The sequence below is a fragment of the Vanellus vanellus genome, assembly GCF_965231255.1.
Source record: "Vanellus vanellus genome assembly, chromosome: 7".
Lineage (NCBI taxonomy): Eukaryota > Metazoa > Chordata > Aves > Charadriiformes > Charadriidae > Vanellus > Vanellus vanellus.
Genome location: NC_138912.1, coordinates 15,677,471 through 15,695,768, shown reverse-complemented (window position 1 = coordinate 15,695,768; position 18,298 = coordinate 15,677,471).

Below are 18,298 nucleotides of genomic sequence, written 5' to 3'. Positions count from 1 at the left end.
CTAATTCCTTCATAACAGCTGACTCCAAGTGCCCTTTTTCACCCTGTCCAGGGCTGCCTCTTGCAATGCATCATTTCCACGTTAGTCTGAAAGCTTCGGTCTTTTGGGGTGGGATCCCTCCTGTGCCCCATAGGTACCAATTGATTTGTTTCTGACAACCAGCAGCCTTACGGAAATGTTTCTGCATCCGCTGGAGGACCCAAAGAGGGGGAGTTCTGGGGTTTTTATAGCCGAGCCCTTATCAAGCTCACAGGTGTCAGATGCGATGTGATGCGGTTTGAATCCAGCTCCTGGGCTGGCTCTGCAATAGTGACTATTTTTTTCTGTTTGATCTCTCTGCTGTAGTTATACCTGATTCCTTCCTCTTGTATTGTTGGTCTCAATAACAAAATGCCTGTTTATGCCGATTTAGACCTTGCTAAACAATGCAACGCCAAATTTCAGACCAGGAAAGCCACCACTGAGCCGTCTCTGTGTGGTTAGGCTGTAACTACATATTTTAGAGCCTTGATCAAGTCAGACCTGCAGCACCCATTGAAAAGATGGGTAAAGGCTGTGGTCACACCCCTCTTGTTGGCAAAGCCCCCTGCCCCACACTGTGGCACACACGGCTCCAGCTCCCCCCACAGCCCGGCTGGGCTCTCGCTCCCTGCTCACGGCCCAGCGATCTGCCAGGGAGGAGTTGTATTAGCCCAAGCCATTAACACAGAAAGTTATTAGTAGGCTCTTGGGCAGAGTCTATTTTCATATTCATTTGGCTAATTAAATGTAAATAATTGCTCGGAATTACCACGAAGGATCCCAAGCCCCATTAGTTAGCCCGTATTCACAGGGGAGAAAGGGTGTCACTCTTGTGCAGAGGTGATTCACGGTCACACAAGACATGCCCGGTTTGCTGTGGCAACGAGTGACCCCATCACCCACAGGCGATGACAGACACCGGGGGTGAGTGGGGTTATTTGGGCTCCAAGGAGCAGGCGCCACTTCTTTCCACCTGCAGGGTGTTTAAAGCAGTGACATCTGGCTGTGGCTCTCTGTGACAGCGGGGCTTGGAAGATGCTCCATAAGCATCCCAGCCATGATCAATATTTGGAGCCTGCTGGCCCTGGCTGCCCTCCCCAGGGTCCGGCAGAGCATATGGGTGTTCCCAAACCACTAGCTAGTGTTGCAGCAGCTTTTAAGATGTCACCGACCTCCTCGAGGGGACCCTCTGCCAGTCACACAGGCTGAAGTGGTGGGAGAATCCGGGGACCTGTCCAGGATCACACCATCAGCCTGGCCACTACGCCCATGCTGGTACCTGGCACGTCACACGGCAATGCTACAATATCACCAGCAAATAGGATTTTCTGCCCCAGACAGGACACAGAAGGGCTGCAGGTGGGGCTAGGAGGGGTGGTGACGGATGCCCTAGGAAGTGGCGCTTCCCAGTGGCCAAGAAACTCACAGGAGGGACACGGTCTCTCAGGTGAACACTGGCCTCCTGCCTCTGTTTACCATGTCCCCTGCATTTGGGTCAGGGCCTCGCTGCAAACCGCAGCATGGCTGGATTTGGTTTCACTCCCTTTCTCAAAGCAAACAAACACAGACAGCATTGCCTGCAGTGTTGGCCTGGGGGGCACCAGGGCAGGCGGGCGGGCTTCATCCTCCCACGGATGCTGCACTCTGGGTCGGGTGCTCCAGGCTGCACCCGCCGCTTCCCCCTTCTCAGCTCAGGCACCGGCTGCTCCTTGCATCCCACTGGTGGGAGAAGCCAGTCCATCACTCCCCATGGCAGGGGGTCCCAGGGCTCCTGTGCCACTCACACAACAATGAAGCCATCCTTTGTGTGGCATGGGCAGGACAGAAGTCCATGCCACGCAGGGGTTCAGTTAGCAGGGCTGCCCAGAGGTCCACGGGCAGGGCACTACATCCGCAGGGTGCTTGAGGGATGGGCAAGAGAGGGTCAGAGCTGATCTGCAAAGCCAAGGGCAGGGGGACACGGAGGGGTCCAGGATGGAGGATAGCATGAGGAAGAGCTGGTCCAGCCCCGCTGCCCGTTGTCTGCATTTCAGTGCCATGGCAAAATTCACCTGCCACTCAAAGCAACCCCGCATCCGCCTGCCCTGCAGCCCGGCTCTGGCTGCATGTCCTGGCTGGTTGCAGACGGATGGGCTGGGAGCCGGCCAGGAGCAGGCAGAAGAGCTGGGAGCCAGGGCGTTCTTCACCCCTCTTTGGGACAGCTCGCAGGCAGAGCGAGCCCAGGATGCCTGCATGCCGCTGCAGGGGCAGAGCCACAGGGGGAGGCAGGTCCTTACTTTCTGCCTCCAGCCCCATCTCAAGGCTGAGCAGCAGCCAGGACCAGTGCTGCCGAGGCTCCCCAGGCACTCTCACTGCCCGGCGGCTGGGACATGGCTGTTTGCTGCAGACGGAGCTGCAGCATCACTCTCAACCTCTGAATTCCTTGTTTATTTGGCATACGCCACCCAGCTCCCTGGAATCCAGCTCAGTGCTGGCAGCTGGCAGCATCGGCCAAGCCGGTCACACCCCGATAATGAGCCCTGTGAGGTGGCCAAAGCAGGGGACAGCGTCTCCAGGAGTTCAGGGAGGACATACTGTGGACAGTCTGTGCTGTGCTGCCTGCAGTCCTGTGGGCAGGGAAGGAGCGGGGGGCTTACTCTCCATTGCCCCCAGATAGCCGGCTGTCCCCTGTCCCATGGCCGAACTGGTCCTGCCCCTGTGCCGGATCACAGCCCCACTGCACACTGGTCCCCACTGCCTCCTGTTATCAGCGGCTGAAATCCCACCTGTTTTCCCTGCCGTTTGTAGTAGTAGCCATGTCCATATTAACCCCTGACCCCACCGAGCTGCTCTTTTCTTCTTTTGACAACTGTGTTTACCAAGTGCTCAGAGGTTGGCTTTTTTCTCCATGCCAGAGCTCAGCCATCCTGTCTCCAGCTGGGGTGCATCCTGGCCCTTCCCAGTTTGGAGGGTCCACAGCAGTCGCTGCCCGGCACAGGGATGCTGCTCCTGCCAAGCCAGCCAGTGAACCAGAGCAGCCCCAGCATCCATGAAAAGCCCGACAAAAGCTGGTGCTCACCTTTTGCTGGGAGATCTTTGGAAGAAGTCCTCCATCCTCTCCGGTCCCCGTCCCCCATGACTTCCCCCAGGACCCCAGTCTTGCCTGGGTACGAACGGGGAGGACACCAGCCTCCCCCCTCCCAAGCCCAGGGTGACCTGTGCTGCCCCAGCCCCAGCTGGAGAAATCAGACCTGCCTGGGACTTTAGGAGCAGGGACAGCAGAAGGGTGAAGGCCAAGGGCAAAGGGTGTGGGGTGGAAGAGCTTCTGCAAATCTTCACCAAGCCAGCCCGCCCCAGCCTCGGCGGACTTCCCTTCACCCTCCTCCCCTCACTCACCCTTCCTTAATTATTCTTAATGGGCAAGCTCATAAGAGCTTCTATTAACTTTATTACCAGATCAATTAGTGCTTTCTTTTCCCCCTCCTTCTCCCCCCATGCTAATAATCCCATCAAATATGAAGACAGCATCCGCGCCGGTACCCAGCAACCTGGAGAAGGTGCCGGGAAACGCAGCCTAGTCTGAGCTCCAGATGCTCTGTTGGGCACTTCGGAGATCGATGGATCCTCCCCAAGACGTGGCCCAGCGAGGAGGGGAGAGAGCCAGGGAGGGGGGAGATTAATTGGAGAAGACTTTGGCACTGAACGCCTCCAAAATCCACCGGCGTGAGCTGAGCGGGAGTGGCTTGGCACTGGGATGCGGCCTCTTGCCTGCAGCCCTGCGAGCTGGTGGGGTCGGCGCAGCCGGCAGAGGATACAGGTGTTTGTCGGCGGGTCTGGGGGAAGGAGCCGCAGCATCAATCAGAGCTCTGTAGGATGGCAGGGATGGGGCCATGGGGACAGAAGATGGGGGAATGGTGGCGACCACGTGCTCTGAACCGAGGGGGGAGGACACCTGCCCAGCATGGGGGCGAGACCAGTCCCCGCACCTCTGTTCTGCTCTATGGGAGGCATGAGGGAGGATGGGGACACCCCTGGGGCACACATAAGCTGTCGCAAGAAGGCTCTGGGGAGACCCACACCCCCTTTGGAGAGGGATGGATGCAGACGATGAGTTCTGGTGCTGAGCACATCATCTGGCAATCCTTCCTCAACCTCTGCCCCCTTTGGGACCCACCCCAAGTGCCCCAAAGGTGAGTGCCCCCCTCAGCCCTCGGCACAGCCCTTGCACACACACAAGTTCTGAACGCACAGATACAAGAGCTGGTTGCGACCTACAGCCATGCAGGATGCCCTGGCTCGCAGCGGGGCCATCGCAGCCTGACTGACAGCCCCTGAAGGGGACAGGCAGGGAAACTGTGGGAGCAAAAGGATTTCAAAATGTTTGACCGGGGAACCTTGCTTGGAAAGCAACTCCTCTCACAGGGACGCCAGCTCCCGCCCCAGAGTGTTTCTCAGAGAACCCTCAGCCGCCCACGCAGTTTGTTCCAGCCTGAAAGGACCTACTTGAGCATCCTGGAAAGGCCACAGCGTTCCCAGCAGCCCAAGCCACGTGTCCTGGTGGTGTCACACTGACGGCTTGCAGCTTTGGCACTGGAGAGGAGTCAAGGACCACTGCAAAACTCCAGCCTGCCCAGACCATGGAGTAGGACGGCTCAGCCCAGGGGCTCAGCGTGGGCTCCTCAGCCAGCCAGGATGACCAGAAGAGCTGTGGTACAAGGAGGATTCATGCCAGTGAAGCACCCACAGCCTTTTCATTAAATCATCATTCACACTTAGATGGGGTCCGCATGGCCACCAGCGACCTGGAGTAGGACCCTGCAGAGACAGCCCCCAGTCCCCATGCATTTGGGTCATGCTCAGCCCTTGGGTTCAATGCTAGGACCAGTATGAGCTGGTTCACCTGGCCAGGTCCCCTCCCAGCTCCTGGAGGATGTCAGATGAGTCACTGTGCATTTCGCCCAGCAAAAAAAAAAAAAAAGCCAACAGCTTTTGGTGGCTGCTCACAGTGACCTCTGCATGGAGACATTACTCCTTGCCTATATCACCTGAGAAGATGTCCCCAGCAAGAAAGGAGTTAGGGGATGATATCCCACACTTCTCACCAAAGGAGGTCCCACTGCCTCCTAATGTTACGGGTGATTTACTATAAACCAGCAGCCGGGTGCACACTTACACCCAATGATTCCGCAGGGCACTGGGGGTTTCCCAGAGACGCTGTAGTGCAGCCTGACTGTCCCAAACTCCTGCTCTTTCTGTTGTCTTTCCAAGTGGCCCAAGTTCATATCCCTCCTGAAACAGACTGGTCCCCAGCTGGATTTGCCCTCTCAACCTGTAGGAGCCTGCAGGACCTGCCCCATCCACCTCTGAGGCTGGACCAGACAAGGTTGCCAGCCTCACAGGGGTCTCCAGCCTGTGCAGTTAGAGCCCTCCTCTGCTGCCTTTGGGGTTGTCACTCCCAAGGCAGAGCAAAGAGAGGGCTGCCCAGATCTCATCACTTCTAAGCTTCTTCATTTGCACCCTATTCTTAAGGAAGACCTCCAAAGAGAGCTCATGGCCTTCATCTGCTATGGGCTGTGCAGACCCAGTTTCAAGAAGCTCTGGTTTGCAGCTGACCTGGAGCAGCCCAGTGGCTCTGTGGCCCTCCAGAGATGCATGGGGACTATGTCTGCCCAGAGGGGTGCCCTGGACTGAGCATCACAAGCCTGGGGCCAGCCCTAGCCAGGGGGCTGGCAGGGAAAAACAGTGCCAGTAGCACAGGTCTGGGAAGAGGATGAAACCCACCCTGAATCTTCTCAGTATCAGGCAGAAAATTCGGTATTGTCCCTTGGAAAACTGACCCTAAAGGGTTCCAACTTCATGGCCAAGGGCTTCCCCTTCACACATGAAGGTGTTTGACACACAAGCGTTATTGCTGCCGGGGACGGAAGAGGAGAGAGCAAAGCGCCGCTGCCCCTCGCCTTCCCCCAACCCTTCCAAAATAATCAGGCCTGGGAAATAATAGTCAATGTGAAAAGAATTAAAAAGGCTTCTGTATGTGTGTGCGAGTCCTGCCAGGTTAATACTGCTGCCGATTTGCCTGACAGCTCCAAGATTGATTACCCGCCTCAGCGCTCTTTATAACTTGATCAGTCGAATTAATCTCTGGCTGCGGGCCCATCTGATGCCAGGCATCACAAATTTAATTTGGAGGTGTATGGGATCTTTTATTCCTACCTCCCTCCGCCCCCCTCATCCTTGTCCCTGTCCCTTTCTTCTTGGCTTGCCAGCACGCGTGATGCTTCTGCCACCATAGGGATGACCTGGGCTGTCAAAGCTTCCTCTGGGCTGCAGGGAATAACATCATCAGGTAAACCCATGCTAACCACAGGAAAAAAAAAAAAAGAAAAAAAAAAGGAAAAAACCCAACAAAAAACACCAAACAGAGGCCAAAGCAGACACTAAGTAAGACATATTAATGTACTAAAGACTTAATGAAGTTGGGGGGGGGGGAGGATGGAGGGGAAAGTGCTTACTTTATTAGTTTATGGCCGATTAATGGGAATGGTCATTACAATGATGGAGATGGATTGCTCCCATCAAACACAACCACCAGCCCCTTTCAGAAGGTAGAGGGGTGCCGGCGGTAGTACCTCATTGCTCGGCCAGGCTCTCGGAAGCAGGGTACTGGGGAGGGAGGGGAGAGGGACTTGGGGAGAGCAGAGGGCTACAAGGATGCCAGTGGGGTTTTGGAGGATGCCATGAGCTGGAGACTGAATAAATGAGGGGTTCAGGTGGTGGGACCAAGGAATCAGTGCTTTGGAAGAGGAGTCCTGCAGAGGAGAGGAAAGAAAAGGGGGAAGTGGGGAGGCAAAGTAGAGCCCATGCCAGCAGGCAGCCTGGACGTGATTTCAGGGCCCCAAAGATGTATTCAGCTTCCAGGTCCAGAGGAAGGGCATCTAGGATGTATTAGTACCCAGCTCCCAGCCATGGAGGGCACAGGACAGACCCACAGACCGGGCAGGAGCTGTGGAGCTCAGCTCCATGAGTGATAAGCAGCTCTCATCATCTGCTCCTCCTGGGCTCTGCACTGGGACCCCCGAGTGGGGTCTGCAGGACCCAGCCCCGGCCAGGATGTGGAAATCACTTTGGTTCACTCCAGAACACGGTTAAATACCCGCTCACAGCCCAGGTGCCCTGTGGCAATGACCCAGAGGTCCCCAGACACCTCATGATCATCTGAACTATCCAGTAACTCTCCAGCTGCTAATTGGTAGTTACCCTTTAGCTCCCTGGGGCCGGGCAGTAATTCTCATCCCTGTGAGCCATGCTACCGACTGCTGTTTACTAAGGCCGGGGGAATAAATGCAGCAGGGAAGCACTCACTTACATCCACTCAATAGCCTTTGATTCCTCCTGTACAGTGTTTGCAGCACCTTTCATTCACCTCACACCAAAATTTACACCAACCATGGAGGGCAATTTACTTTTTTTTTTTTTTTTTTTGCCCTTAATGGCCAGAATATTTGCACTGAAGACAGGAGTTGGGAGACAGGAGGGAGCATCTTCAACATTTGTGCAAACTTTGCTGCCCCTGGAAAGCTAAGGTCTGTTGATCCCCACATATGGGGGAAAGGAACAGAGGGAGACACATCTCTTGCCTTTTTTTTTGTTTGTTTTTTTTTTTTTTTTTTTTTTTTTTTGGGGGGAGACGGCAGAGTCCCAGGGCACAGCCAGGACCTACTCTGGCAGCCTTCTGACCCATCTGTCCAGTCACTGGGTGGCAGAGGGAGGAGTGCATCTGATAAACCCTTAGAAGGGGCAAACAAGCACCCACAGCAGCTGCCTTCCCCATGCAGCCTCATCCATGGCTGTTCCAGATGATGTTATACCTGAGCTCTGCCCCAGCCTGGGGCACCTGCCATCCCCTTACCCACTCCCCATAGCTCTGCTCTCACCAGCTGAGGCCTTTCTTCATAGGGTTGGGTCCAGCTTGTCGAACATGGTGGTTTGTGGGCTCACAGAGCAGCGGGAGGCTGGCTTTGCCCTGCAACCTTCACCATACAATTAACCCTCAGGAATGATGCAGGAATTTGATGGACAAGACCAAGCCTATGGGTTTCCATTCCTTTAGGTCCTCTCCCAACCCAGCAGCTCTCTGTCTGTGTTCATTACCTGGTGGTTCAGTCAGTTTCCCATCCAATTGCCAGACAAGCCTAAGATGACTTGGTCTCCAGAGCTTGGCAGAGCAAGTCTGGCTTGCAGCTTGGTGTTGTGAAGGGGTTGGGATCATCTAGCAGCTCACTTGCCAACCCTACCAGTGGTCAGGCTCAGCGGTGACGGAAGGGCTCACGGCCGCACACTGGCATTGAGCAGCACTGCTGCTCTGCAGCATCCACGTGGACTCGCAGCCTTTCATCATTCTCAAGTGATGAATAACCACCCTAATGAATGGAGGGAAATTGGATTAGTGCTGAACACCCATGTGCTTAAACTGTGCCTGATTAAAACCCCATCTGTGCAGGGAAAGGCCGAGTCTCCCTGCCGCTCAAAAACCAGGGATCTGGCAGCACTTATGCATGGCCTCATCTGCAGCCTGTTCGGACATTTCAGGTGTTTAGGAGCTTTCCCCCGCCTCTACCCCTGGCAAGCTACCCCTTGAAGGCTGAACTGGAAAGTTTAGAGCCGGTTTTCCTCAGTTTGCTGACGTGTTCTCAGGGGATGCTTTTGTAGCTAGAAGAGGGAAGATGTACAAGACTTCATGTCACCTCTGGGCTTGCTACCAGCTCCCTGCCTCAACTGGAAAAAATCAGTCTCATCCTCCGTGCCTCAGTTTCTCCATTTCCTACTGATATGAGCAACAGCTTCTTACATGCAGAGACTGTTTTCTTTAAAGCAGAGACTGTCTCCCACTAGGAATTTGCCCCAAATTCTGGCCTGTGGAAGCCACCTCTGCTTTTCTTGGTGGCTTTTCATAGACCCCTTAGAAAGAGCCCAGGGACACTGATGGGACTGACAGTTCATAAGACATGGGTGCCAGGACATAGCGCAAGAGACCTGCCAGGACCGAGGCTGCAACTAGAGAATTCAAGGCTAGGGGAGATGCCAGGATCCCCTGCAGCTGCCTCCGAAACTACCCAGGCCAGGTTCTATCAGCCTGCCTCCAAACACTGACACCTGTAACTCGGGCTTGCTTAAAGCATCTCTATGACAAAAATACATGGAAAAGGATCCCAGTTTGCTCTGCAGACAACAAGAGCAGGCTAAGCCACGTCTGTTCTTGGTGGATGGGCTTATTTCAGCCCCCCTCAATGCTAAAACAACTGGAAAACAAAATGGATCTTATTTTTAAGTGGTTTTTCTTGGTTTGAACTCAGGTCCAGATTTGTGTTTTCCCTTTCTTAGTTTCATGAGCCAGTCCTTCAGCACTTGGCAGTTCCTCCTCACAAAGTGACCAGAGGCCCTCACATTAATTTTGATAACCTCAATTCACCAGACCTTACAAGGCATTTTCTCTGGGCCTGAAATCCCACCATGGCTCTTCCCTGTGTCAGCTCCAGTGGCACATCCATCCTCTTGCCCAGGAGATGACACTGACCCTCCACCCCAGGAGAACCTGGGGCCAGCAGTGGGACCTGATGCCAGGCTCCTGTCTGCTCACAGCCCTGATTGCTTGGGCCCATTTTTGGGAAGGAACAGCCACTGCAACCCATCTCATGGGCAACATCCTGGTTGCAATCCACAACATGCTGGTGCTATCCCAAAGACACATCCCAAGGAGCCCTTTCTGCTGTTCTCCCTGGATGCAGGACCTTCCATGTCCAGGGCACTGCAAGACACTGCTCAACAACATATTCCACACCAAGATCTTGCCCTGCACCCGGTCCCCAGCTCTGGCCAGTGCTGTCCTATCCATTCCCCACCCTCCACACACCCACATGGAAGACCAGGATTTTGATACATCACCAGCCTGACCATGAGCCACTTTGGATCAGCACGACTCAAGGTTTGGCTGCCAAGCGCTTTTGGCATTGATTTTCTCTCATGCTTGTATGAGATGAGGCTGCAACATCTGCTGAATGGGCATCGGCATGTAATGAAATGCAGTTGCTGCTCTGATTGGAGGCCCAGCAATCCTGCAGAAGAAGCGAGGAGCAGACAACCCAGCCAGACACCAACCCCTGGATGGCTTTTCCCAGTTTCCATGCAGGGTCAGGGCTGTGTTTGTCCCTGGGCTCCACTGGGTTCAGAACAACAACTGCTGTCTTTGCATCTCACAGAGCCTGGCCACTAATGCTGCTTTAATTGCCGGGCTCCTTTGCTACCAAGTCCTGCACAGGCAGGTGTGTAGGTGACTTTGTCAGCTGTGCAGCATCACTGCTGTCCCAGCCTTGCTGGGAGGTGGCTGTGGGGCCACCCCACCCCAAGGACGCCAGCACAGGGACCCACAGGCACCCAGGGCAGGGAGCTACAGGGACGCAGGGGATGTTCAGCATTGTCCCTTTCCAAGGTGACATTACAGCCCAGCACAGCATCACAAGAGAGCCCAAAAGCCTCCAGCCCCTCTCCTCACTTCATGTCCCCATCGAGGAGGCTTTCCAGTCCAGGACAAGTTTACCACCCAGGGACTGTCACAGGTAACGGGAGCTCAGGCTCCCTAACACCCACGATCCTGCCCTAGACCTCAGGCACATCCCAGCAGCTCACCCTGGGGCTGGAACTGCCTATCCTGGACCACTCCACCAGCTCTGCTCCGGCACACCTGTATTCCACCCACATCAGAGACAACTCCAACCCCTAGATCTACACCTCCCCCAAGTCCCCAACAGCCCCCTCCCCCCCCAAGGACTGCACCATAAAAACCCCAACCCAGTCTGCCTACAAGCACCCCAAACGAGCTTTGCCCCCCAGCTCTGCAAGCGAGAGTGGTGGAAGCCCTCACTGATGCACCCAGCAGGGAAGGACTGCAGGTGCCAGCAGCTCTTCAACCATAATGAAAGTCTCAGGTATCCCAGCCCGGCCAAATCACCTCCTACAGACGCAGCACGGCACTGGAGTAGCAATAAAAGTGTCAGGGACGTCTCCTCGTGCATCACCAGACTGCAGCATTTCGGGAGCGGCCTGCGCAGAGGTTAATTATTGCTTCCCTCTCTTCCCCTCTCGCTCCCAGTTTAAGATGGATCTGACTGTCAGGAGGGGTGACAGATGAAGACAAAGCACAGGTACGGCTCCCATGAACTCTGCGCCCGCTTGTATCATCCTAGAGCAGCTGGGAGTGTGTGGAGCAGAGCCGGGGGGAGGCAGAAGAGGGGGCGAGGAGGGGGGAGAGTTGAGAAAGCAGCAACCCTACCAGCGCTGGAACAGATCTGCTGCAGAGGACATGGGGTTGCTGGACTGGGAGAAGAGAAATTACAGCTCCTTTAACACCAGTCTTACGGGAGACGGATTTTTTTCCTTCTTGCCTCTTAATGCAGCTTCAGGACTTCATCTAATACCAGCAAAGACCTTTCCCCAAACATCAAGGATTTAGGTTGAGCATGGGAAAGAGTACATGGCTGGTCAGATGTCTTCTGCTCCATGGAGTTCCCATCACTGTAAGCACAGACACACATTCGAGCATCTCCCCCTTGAGATTTAATGTAAGAAAATCTGGGATCAGTGTCCCTGCTCTGCCACCATCATAACACTCGAGTCTTTTGGGTGGAAGGAGGTTTGGAGCAAGCAGTCCCCAGTAGCCAGACAGCTCTGAGCATCCCTCCTCCATGGGCAGTGCCAGATGACTTGTCATTTGCTTTCCTCCCTGGCCAGTGGCTCTAGTGCTAGTGTAATTATTGCCATTAAGACATTTCTTTGATCACTGGAGGTGGAAGAGATGATCACGACCTTCTCTGTTTCCCACGACATGTCCCTCGCTCCAGAGAATCTTTCAGATTTGCTGGCCTGTTTTTACCACCTTCATCCTCCCAGTGACCAGACCCACTGCCCAGGAGACACCCAGCCCCACTATCCCCAGCAGGGACAGCACACAGCTGCCTTCAAAGTAGCTTCTCTCCATTTTCCAGCCAGATGGGGAAAATCAGTTCCTATGCAGCAGACAGGAGCACATTGTGATCTCCCAGGAAAAGCCAGCTGCTTTGCCTCCTAGGCAGTTTTTTAGTAGTTAAGGGATGCTCTGACAGGGGAGCACGTGCTAGTTTTCCCTGCTGCCCCCACACAGGAATTCCCGGGTAGCGGGAGCAGGGGCTGGCCATTTCCACTCCAGGAGGGCTTGGAGGAGTTTATCAGGAAGATGGATTCATGTCCCTTCCCCTGGAACTCACCACAGTCTGGTTTAGCTCTCGCCTGTGCAGAAGGGCTGCCAAAGCAGCACTCAGCATCTGGCTTTGGCGGGGGTTGCAGGCTGGGAACTGCAAGCCTGGGAGATGCACTGGCTCCTTGGGGCAGAGCAGTGCCCAGGTCTCCATCTCCTGCCTTCCCTTTGCTCATGAGCAGAGGCACTACAGCCAGTTCAGAGGCATAGAGCCACCCCCAGACACCCAAGATGGGAAATCACCTCCATTCCTATTTCCCAAAAGGGTTTGGATTTTATTCTGTGCCATGAGCTGAGATATGAGAAATGCCAGCACTGGCAGTTTTCATCCCCATGGAAAGGCTTTCACAGATGACCCCAATGAGAAGGTCTACCTCGAGCCATTCCCAAATGATCCCTTTCCTTTCCAGGATTTCCGGCCGTTTCAGCCTCGTTTGATGCCATTTAGCTGCAGTTGCTGAAGGAAACATCACTTCAAATTAAACCAAAGGGGAGCACTTCAGCTGGACAACTTTGAAGTAGGAGGTTTTGATAAAAGCCTGTATTTCCTCCCCCTCTTGATCTTTTTTTCTTCCCCCTCTCCAAATGGTGAGCTTTGGCATAGCTGCTCCTGCACAGCCAAGGGAAAGGCTGCGACTCCCCCCAGGGGCATCTCCCCTCACTCAGCCAAACAGCCTCCCCCCCAGGACCACGGGGTCAGTACCAGCGGCTGAACCCAAGTTCAATCTCTCAGTGTCGCTCAGCAGCAAGACAGCAGATTTAAAGCAAAACCACCACCAGAGGTCCTTTCTCCCTCCATGTGCACCCTGAACAGGCCAGCTTCGTGCTGCTGGAAGGGTGCAGAGCCCAGAAGATACTTCCAAGGACTTAAGTTCCTAGAGAAGAGGAGCAGCACAATTATCCCAACCTGCTGCCAGCCTGCCCTATGGCTTATACACTGAGGTTGCCACATTGCAACCAGGGTAGGATGGCCTCTTCAGAGCCAGAAGTGTTCTGCCTCATTTATACCATGGCAATAAATAAGAAGATACTTTTGAACTGCCACTTAGTTACCCTCTGCCTTCCAGACAGCTGCCATGACCCCAAGAGGCTCCCATCTCCCCAGCTGCTTTCCCAAGCTCTTTCAGCCCTGGGAAGGCTGGGCCATCAGTGCACTGAGCAAGCCAGGGCTCTGCCCAGTCCCTGGCAAGCCCCCAGTGCTGTCCTTGGACGGAGGTTCATCTCCCACCTCCTCCTTTTCAGCCCTCTGGGAGGGCAGCGGGAGCACCCGGGATGCAGGCAGCACGTGTGCCTGCCATGGGGGACCTATAGGGAAGGCTGAAGAGCTCAGAGCGCATCCCTCCCTGTGCGACAGCTAAACGAGCCAAGACAATTAAATGTGCCATTTGATGACTGCCTGGCAGAGCTGGAGTCTCTCTCTCTCTTTTAATAAAAGGCCTCTTTCCTGAAGTCGCTCAGGCTGCAGCTTATGAAGTGCGAGAGCCCTTCACATTTAATTAAACAGCCTATCCAAGCCTGCCTCATGTCGGCAGAGCTCACTGCGCTGCTGGAGGTACCCTGGCACCTCGCTCACACTACAGCCCTTGCCAGGTGAAACGACCCTACCTCTTTGGACCCCCCCACCTGCACCCCCAGCACAGGCAGAGCTGAGCCCCAGCTTGCTTGGGCTGCACGATGCCACCCCAAACCAGGTTGCCATGCCCTCAGATATCAATGCCCAGAGGGTGCTTAGAACTTGTGGAGCTGCCATCCCGTGATATCAGCCCTGCTCTCCAGAGAGGAGCCGAGACCCAGCAGCTCATTACACACAGACTATAAAAATGAGGTTCCTCTGGAGTATGAAACAGCCTGTATGGGACAGCCATGGACAGGGGACCCTCTCAGTGAGTCCAGCCCCACGGTGGACCATATCGTCCCTCCACATCTCTGACCTGCAGCTACACAAGCCACCCCGCAGCTGGGACGCCACGGCCTCCTCAAGTCCTGCGTGCAGTCAGCACCGGCTTCCGCCTGTCGCCAGCTCTGGTCCTTGTCAGCCAGAGGAGGGGAAATGCCCTGCTCTTGCCCAGGGCAGATAAGAGAGATGGATAAGGATGGGGGCAGAGGGGAGGCCAGCATTTGGGTAGCTTGGCTGGCTTTTTTGGAGAGCACTTGCTTTGCTGAGACCTGCAGCTTAACCCTTCCTTCCCCAAGGCCAGGGCAAGTTGGTGGTGGGAGAGAGCTGGAGTTTGGGATGACTCCTGAGAACACCATGTTGGTGCTTTCAGCCCTCTTCCCATGTTTAAAGTGAGCCCCGTTGAGCTGGAATCAGCAACACTTGTTTCTGGCTCCTCCATCCTTGGACAGGACCGGCAGCATCCTACCTCCCAAAATGCTTATGAGGGAAGTATTGCTCCTTTCCTGCAACCGCAGCAGCCCAGTGACTGATGGTTTGTTATCTACAGACATGGGGACTTCAATCCACTGGTTACAGCTGTACTTGCAGGATACCCCAGGACCAGGGCTCCCAAGACCCTCTTGGTCCCACTGACCCCAGCCAGGATGCAATAACAAATTTTCTGGTTTTTTTTTTTTGTTGTTGTTGTTGTTGTTTTGGTTTTTTTTTTGTTTTTTTTTTTTTTTTGTTTGTTTGTTTTCCTTCTTCTTCTTCCTCCTCCTCCCTACCTGAGCTCTCCTGGCAGTTGGCTCTAGCAGTTGCCCTGCAGAGATACTGAAAAGCCACCCCAGCCCTCCACCGCATACAACAACACGCACCTGCAAAGCAAGAAGGGTGGATGGGAACAGGAGGTGCAAATCTCCCGCTGCTTCTGCCTCTCCTCCCAGCCATGGCTGGGAGAAGAAGGTTATTAAAGGGGATGGCTCAGGCTGTGCTTTGGATGTGGATATCCAGCCAGGGGAATTTTGGGGGTTCTCACCCCAAAGTTGCTGTCCCATGCTCCCCTCTCACATTCCCAAACCAGCTCAGCCCAGACAGCCAGGGAGGCTGCTGATCGGTCCAAGAACTCCCCAACCCACTGGGGCTCAGGCGTTGCTCTGCAGAGATCCCATCACTCACACTTTCGGGCCTGCCAAGCCAAAGGCACAGTAATTGCAAGCCAGATACCCCCTTACTTCCGAAACAGTGCGCTCCAGCAGGGACCAGGCACAGGGGCTCCCATTTCCGCCTGCCTCCAGCTGTTACAGAGCAGAGAAGTGACAGAGAGCAGCCCCGGGGCAGAAAGGGCTGCGAGGAGAGACATCAGCCAGCGCTCAGATAAGACAGGTCCCTGCTGAGCATCTCCTTGCTTCTGAGATAACCTGCCCCAGGCGCTTTCTGAAGGGTACCTGTGCCGTCTGTGGGTTGTACCCTGGCACAGGTTATTTCCCGGCTCCTGTTCATCCAGCTCTCTCCATAGGGTCAAACCCTGGTCCCCCCACTCCAGCCCCACACAGAGGGGAAAGCCCAGACCGAGGGGAGTGGTGTCGGGCATGGGGAGCAGACCTGGGACATCAGACAAGCGTACAAGCGGAGATATAACCAGGAGCATCTCCACGTACCACCAAGGGCAGGTCCTTCCCCCAGCTTAACAGGGGCGAAGAAGGCCAAAACCCACCTGCATTAAAAGGAACCTCCCCCATTCCTTCCCACAGAGACCTGTGGGGGCCCTCCAGCCCTCCTTGGGCTGCTGCCACTCCTGATCGTCCTGCGCAGGGGTAGTCACCTCAAGGGGACAGGCAAGACACCATGTCCTTTCACTGGATCCGGGTTCAACATGTCATTCACAGCCTCAGTAGTGGACACGCACAGAGTCACATCAGCAGCCCTTGGGCTTTTAAAGACAGAGGTAGTAAAGCTTTCAGCAAACACAGCTGAGAAAAAAAGCAGTATCAAGATAAAGTCTTTTACAGGCTCCACCAAGCACCGGTGCTGGCAGAAGTTGGAGGGTGTTAGCATCAATCTCAGCATGAACCCTCTGCTGTCAACAGCAGCTAAAGAGCCTACGAAAGCTGCCCCATGCACAGCCCTGCCAGCTCTTCAGCCAAGCTGGAGGAAGGAGGCTGCCTGTGTGGCTTTATCTGGCTGGAAAGCCCTCCTTGAGATAGGAGGGTGCTTGCCCTGCTGGAAGGAGCTGCAGGTGCCCTGGAGACCCTGGCTCAGCCCCAGGCTGTTGCTTGGCTGAACTGGGAGAAATTCCCCCATCTCCCACTGGCTTGGTGGGGAAAGGACTCTGTTGTCTAATATAGCAAGAGCTTGCATCCAGGGAGCTCCCTCTTCTTGAGGCCATTCCCCCAAACCAGGGTGCAGGACAGTCATACAAACCCCATTTCCATAGGGGACCCGCATAGGCAGTCCCTGTGCCACTTCTCACACCTCTTCCAGCTGCTGCACTGGTCCCTGTAGGATTAGGTACTGGGGTTTGCCAGGACCCTTCCCAAACAGAAAGGCTGCTGCTAGGATACAAGACCAAATGAGAGGTGGCAAAAAAAGCCACATCCTTGGGGAAAGCATCAGCATTCAAGTGTCCAGGGAAACCCACAGCAGGGACAGAGAGAAAGCAGTGCCAGGCTCCTGCTGGGTCATGAACATGGGATGCTGCCACCTTCTTCACCCCTCATCTGTGCACAGAGGTGCCTCCAGCTTTAACTGGACCAGCTACCTCACACCCAGCTCCATTGCTTAGCTGAGCCACCTGCCCACAAAGCAACTGCTTGTCACCAGCCCTTGAGCAGGCCCAGGACCTGAAGGGCCATCCATGCAGCCCAGCCAGCTGCACACATGCTGCAGCACCAACCACCACCTCCTCCTCCTGCCCCCAGACCCTGCAGCACCTCACCTTGCACAGCCACATTGTCCCCAGGAGCTCAGCTGTCCCCTCTGCCTGCTTTTAAAGGCAGCCTTAGGGGTAATGAGCGTGAAGTGGGGCAGGGCTGCCCAGGTGGAGCTGAGTTAGGAAGGGATGAGGGTGAGAAAGTCTTGGGGGAGATGGAAGGGAACTAGACCCAAGGCTTTAATCTGCCCTCGCAAGCATGCCGTGATGCCAGGGCAGAGCTCTGCCAAGGTGCCCTAGGTGGCGGGGCAGCTGGAGGGGGTGTAGCAGGCAGGGTGGAGGCAGCAGGCTGGAACAGGCAGTGTTTCATGCTTTACCCCTGTCCATCCAATAATCTCCATTTCCCCCTGGTCTGGCTCACATCTCCGTCCCCTGCCCAAGGGTCCCTGCGGTCCTGGCTGGCGCAAAAGGAACCTGGCTCGGGCAAAGGGAACCGGGCTCTGAGTGCCCCTGCAGCCAGCTCGGCCAGCCTTCGCCCACAGCTAGCACAGCCCTCCCCCCTCCCCTGCTTGTCGTGACTGATACGGGGAACCTGGTGCTTTTATTAAACTCTTTGCTTCCTGTTTTAAGCTTAATAATAAATTGCATGTCACATTACGGCTGTGTTTATTAAAACCCATTGGCGTGGGCTCTGCTCTGCAATGGCATTTGAATTATTGAAAGCAACCCCCCGTGGAGACCTATTTGCTGCAAATGCAGGAGGATTTATTTCCATTTTGTTTATCAGAGGGCGTAAATGCTGGGTGGAGGCAGGGAAGCGGTCTTGCTTTTTTTTTTATTTTCTCCCTGAACCAGCACAGCAGGCCAAAGAGGTGCCATGCAGAGGGCACAAGGGAAAATGCCACACACACACACACACCCAGGGATGGGGACAGTTTGGGGAGTCCTGGGTGTAGCTGGCTGCTCTGCCTTTCTTCTCGCCCTGGCTCTGGTTGAGTTCCCCATGCCTGGTTGCCCTGTGCCTCAGTTTACCCACTACCAGAGCAAGGTTACAGTGCTGCCAGTTTCCATCCAGACACGACCAGCATTCAGCTCAGGCTTGCCAAGACCCCTGCAAGAAGCCATCCATCTCCCATGGGAGATACCCACAGCGCAGGGGGACCGGCAGGGCAGTCAAGAGGTGTTTTGCCCCTTCTGCAGCTCTAGTTTAAAGCATACGCCCCAGCACGGCAGGTGAACATCTCCAGGCTCTGCCCCATCCCAG